This window comes from Cygnus atratus, chromosome 31 (assembly GCF_013377495.2).
Source record: "Cygnus atratus isolate AKBS03 ecotype Queensland, Australia chromosome 31, CAtr_DNAZoo_HiC_assembly, whole genome shotgun sequence".
NCBI classification, from domain to species: Eukaryota; Metazoa; Chordata; class Aves; order Anseriformes; family Anatidae; genus Cygnus; species Cygnus atratus.
Genome location: NC_066392.1, coordinates 166,816 through 172,384, shown reverse-complemented (window position 1 = coordinate 172,384; position 5,569 = coordinate 166,816).

Genomic DNA, 5,569 nt, shown 5'->3' with positions numbered 1-5,569 from the left:
TCCTTATCTCAACTCACAGGCTTCACTTTCCCGTTTCTCTCCCCCATCCCGGAGAGGGAGGGGGGAGGGTGAGCGAACGGCTGTGTGGTGTTTGGCTGCCAGCCGGGCTAAACCACAACAATGAGGCTGAAATAAATTTTCTATCCCTTGAAAAGTTTTTGAAACAAGATAGTTAGTTGTAGAGATGCTCCACAGCTGCTTGGTTTGAACCAGAATCCAGTGGCCTTCATTTAACAATCACAATAGAGGAGCAGAGTGGTGCCTTGCAACTAGTCAAAGTTTCACAACAGTTTCAGACCTAAAAGTGCAGAGGATATAATGCAAGTACTTTTATATTTTAATATCTACCTAATCCAGCAATTGATACATATGTCTGAATGTTGACGACCAATAATGAGTAGGTGTTGAAGCTGCATTATGCCCAGAGCAGAGGAGGTGTGTTTATTGCTTGGATTTCTGTTGTCCATGCCCACATTTTAATGGAAATTTCTTTCCCAGTGCTTTTGGTTGCCTTGCAGTGTTTGGATGCAATATTGTGCTGAGGAGAAACATAAGAGAGAATCTCAACAAGCCAGGATTTGTTAATTTTGTTTTATCACCATGCAATGACCTATCTCAAAAGCACACCTGCCTGGCTACTGCGGTTTTACAATCAAGCCAAAATCCGCTTTCAGCTCACCGGCTGGAGGCAAATTCAGAGACTTTTTGCAACATGTACTCGCCAGTTATATTTTTTGAAGTTCCCCTCCCCAGAGAACTGCTACCCTCCTGGCTGACACTCTGGCTCCTTTGCCCACAGCAACAAACATTTACCTTGCAGTGCCACCTTTTTTTGGCCCACCTGACAGCTTTTTTGTTTTTTTGCTGAGTCAGAAGGGACACTCAGCAGTTTTTTTTACAACCAGGGAGAGACTAAAAGGCTTCAATGAAAGAATTTTTTTGTGAAGATTTTTAATGAGAAAAGAAATGAGCAGTTTTTCAAATATTTTTGGTGCCATTTTTTTGTATTTTTCTCTTGTAGTGTCACTTTTGATCCAATGTCAGCAAATGCCCAACAGCAGCTCTGTGAGCGAGTTCTCTCCTGCTGGCATTCGCAGACACGCGGGAGCTGCAGCTCCTGCACTTCGGGCTCTTCCTGGGCATCTACCTGGCTGCCCTCCTGGGCATTCAACGGCCTCATCCTCACCGCCGTAGCCTGCCCACCACCGCCTCCACACCCCCATTGACTTCTTCCTCCTCAACTCGCCCTCCTCGACCTGGGCTGCATCTCCACCACTCTGCCCAAAGCCATGGCCAATGCCCTCTGGGACACCAGGGCCATCTCCTATCAAGGGTGTGCTGCACAGGTCTTTTTTTCTCCCAGCACCTCTTGCACCTGTTGGAGCAGAGTATTCCCTTCTCAACCTGTCATGTCCTAGGACCGCTACGTTGCCATCTGCAAGCCCCTGCACTACGGGAGCCTCGGGCAGCAGAGCTTGTGCCCAGATGGCAGCAGCTGCCTGGGGCAGTGGCTTTCTCAATGCTGTCCTGCACACGGCCACTACATTTTCCCTGCCCCTCTGCCAAGGCAATGCTGTGGACCATTTTTTTTTTCTTCTGTGAGGATCCCCCAGATCCTCAAGCTCTCCTGCTCAGATGCTACCTCAGGGAAGTTGGGGCACTTGTGTTTAGTTTTTTGTTTTTTTGCTAGCTTTTGGCTGTTTTGTTTTCATTTTTGCTGTCCTATGTGCAGATCTTCAGGGCCAGTGCTGAGGATGCCCTCTGAGCAGGGCCGGCACAAAGCCTTTTCCACGTGCCTCCCTCACCTGGCCGTGCTCTCCCTGTTTGTCAGTCAGCATCATTTGCCTACCTGAAGCCCCCCTCCATCTCTCCCCATCCCTGGACCTGGTGGTTGCATTTCTGTACTTTTTGCCTCCAGCAGTGAACCCCCTCATCTACAGCATGAGGAACCAGGAGCTCACATGCATTTGAGGAAAACTGATGACTCTTTTTTTTTTCTGGAAGTAATATAAATTTAAATTCTTCTGCAGATTTAGCTGAATTTTTATCCAGGACTACTGAAATAACTTAAATATATTTAATTATTTTTTTATTTTTTTTTTTTTTTTTTCTTTTATTTTTTTTTTCCCATTTTTTTTTCTTTGTTTTAATTTACTGACGTTTGCCCATTGAAAACTTTTGATTCATTTTTTTTTTTTTTTCAAATTTTACAGAATGAAACCTTTTTGACTGTCCATTTTTTCCTTTTTTTTTCTGTATATGATTTTTTTTTTACCCTCTGTTTTTAATTTCCATTCCATCTTTTTGGAGTGCCTGCACCTTTTTTTATTTGCCTAAGGAATGACGGATGGTTTTCTGAGCTTTTTAATGGCATGGGGCATGCCTGTCAAAGGCTTCCCAGAGCAAAAGAGTCCCATGCCTGCCCACCTCTTGATTTTTCACCAGCGCTTGGAAGGCATGCACAGCTGCTCTGCTTGCCACTCCAGCCAAGGCGTGCTGATTTTTTTTGTCATGGTGTCAGGCAACTGCTTTAGCTTTCCTTTAGTGCTTGTGGGGCTTGCTTAATTTTTTTTTCAGGGTCAGCATTTGTCATCGGCAAGTGGCCTTTAATGCCTGCGCTGGCACCATGCCCCCTTGCTTTTCAGCTTTCTGATCCCTCAGGTGGACTGACCAGCAGCTCAAGTGCTCAATTGCATGCCACGCAGAGGAGAGCTCTGCAGCTGCCCCAGGGCACGCAGCAGCCCCAGCAAAGGAGTCTGGCGTACAACAGTTTTTGATTTTTTGCAAGGGCCCTCCTGCCCTTTTTTCCATTTTTTTTTTGGCACGGGCTGCCTGGCTCCTGTGTGGTCAGAGAGGCTGGGAGCCCCAGCAGCTGGGCATGGGCAGACTGGCATTTAAAAGATCACTTAAATTTTATGGGCATCATAAAAGCATTACATTTTTTTTTTTTATTTTTTATTGGTATTATTTTCTGTGGCCTCAAAGCTATTATTTACTAGCTATTGGCTCTTCTTTATTTTTGAGTGTTTATTTTTTCTGATTTTTTGACAGGTCATTTTTGACTCCTGCTGGGGATCTGTGCCACAGGCTAAGCATCTGCCCTAACTCTCCATGACAGGCCAGCATTAATTGGAAAGTGAGATAACCTGCCATGACACACAGTTATTGTTTTATCCAGTGAATATTGTCCTGTTTTTGCTGGTTGAGAAAATTTTTTTTTCTTTAAGCAGGTTTTTTTTTGGGGTTTCATTTTTCAGATTTTTCAGCTTCTGGGCCTGAAAGACCTTCAGTCCTTCAGGCTGCTTTTGTGCCTTTTTTTTCAAAGGCTGCTGCACATTGTCTGCAAGTAGCAGGTTGCACCTTTTTTTTTCACTGTGCTTCTCTGTGCTCCTTGGGCAGCTGCTTTTTTCTTCTGAGGCAGATTTTTTTCCTTTCACCTGAGACATTTACCCTCTTTCATGAAAGCCATGGGCCCCAGTCTTTAAACTTTTTTTTGGAAGTTTTTTTTCCCTCTCCCAGGAGAGGTGTGAGATTTGGGGGAGGGAAATTTTTTTGGCCAGCAGTAAGCTCTGATTTGGAGCCTAAGAATAATCAGGTAATTTCAATCCCTGTTTAACGCTGTCTTCAGAGGAAGAGTGCTCCAGCCCCTTGCTTCCCTTTTGCCCTATTTTAACCTTCATTCATACCTAAATCTAAGATGCCTTCTTTGCTTTATTTTTGACAGGAATCCACTGCAGTAACTAAGTTTGGACTCACAATATGTCATCCTGAAGCCAAAATCATACCACCTTTCCCTTTATTTTTACTCTGACCTGCTTTACCCTGATCCCTGCCTTTAACATTCTCAGCTTTAAATGCTTTTATTTTAAACCCAGTCTTTTTTAGGCTGGCTCAATTTGAGTGACTGGTGGCCAACAACTCCCCAGTCCTGGCCTTGGGCCCTATCCCCTAACCACAGAACCCTCACCCCAAGCACAACACCAAACCCTCCCATTTTTCAATATTTTGCTAAAAGCTCTCACCCAGAAAGGTTCGCCGTTTTCCCTAATGCTATAAAACTTCCATATCCAAATTTCCTGCAGCATACCCACCTCATTTTTAATTCAGCAGTTCCCTCCTACCCTTAATTTTTTTTTTTTCCTCGGCTTGCATTTGAATGCTTTTAGCAGTGGCAGATGGGCAGGTTGCCAGCCCTGAATCCGCATTTTTTTCAGAGATGCTGAGCTCCCCAAATGGATTGATCAGCTCCAAATTTTTCCACAGCAGGAGTTTTTCAACATTTTTAATTTTAATAGCTGCAGCTATTTTTTTGAGCCCAGCTTTTGCCTCAGGATTTTTTGCCCCAGCTGGGGGAATTCCACTGTTTACCCAAAAGGTTACTTCCATCTCTGCAGCTGTAGGGCAGCATCCACAGTGTCACGTCTTCTCCCTTTGAAGTTCCTTTCTGTCTGTAGGTCCAGGCACGTCACCCTTGGCTTCTCCCTGGGATCGGCACTTTGGGGCTGACATGTGCCAGTGGCCCCTGCTAGGCCAGCAGAAGGCCCCTGCTTGGCTGCTGACTGTGGGATCCCCTGTGCCTTTTACAGGAGGAACCAGACAGAAAATCTGCTCCCATGAGTTTTCCTGTCCCTTCTGCTTGAGTCCAGCACTGTGACAGCACGAGGCACAAGGCTTGGCTGTGTCTAGCCAAGAAGTCTGCAAGGCCAGTCAGGCCCAGTTTTGGGAGATGCTGGTGAGGTGACTTCTGACCTTGGCTGACAGGCCGCAAGGAGCCTGATGGTTTGATGTTTTTACTTCAGGAGTGGCACTTTCCAGCTCCCCGTACCAAACATGGATCTTTATTTGGTATAGGCATACATCTAAGTGAGAGTAAAAAACTCACAAAGTTTGCCTCATGGAAATTATGTTTTTTTTTTTTTTCATGGCACTGGCCATTTTTTTCAGGAGAAAGTCCAGGGGAACAACTTTCTTGCTGCTGGAGCCTGAGGCAAAGAAGCACATAAAAACCTCAGCATTTTCCTCATCACCTTTCACCTATGTTTCCCCCACAACCTATAAAGGATGATGATTCTCTTAATCCTCCTTTATTTTTATGGGATTTCAAATGAATTTCCAAAAAAAAAAAATTTTTTTTTTTTTTAATTGCCTTTAATTTAACAGGTTGGGCTCCAGCTGCTCTTTTGACCTTCTAATTTTTTGACCTGCACATTTTTTCACAAAATTTAGACCAGGTTCCAAACACAATGAAACCATGCATGAGAAGGAAGCAGAGAAAATTTGTGGAATCCGGTGCAATTTAAATCCCCCAATTCTGTGATTGTGCTTTTAGTTTCCATTCCACTACATCCTGTATTAAATCCAAATTTCCCTGCAATTGTTGAGGCAGTTTCTTGTAATAGACAGCACAGTCACAGGGTGAGCCATCTGCCTGCAGACATTGAACAGCTTTTTTTTTGGAGCATCAGTGTTGGAGGAACCCTTTTGGAGAAACTGCAGGATTTTGCCTACAGAAAACCTCTTGACATTTACAAGGAGAAGAGCCCAGTCCTGCACAGAGGAAGAGGAACCC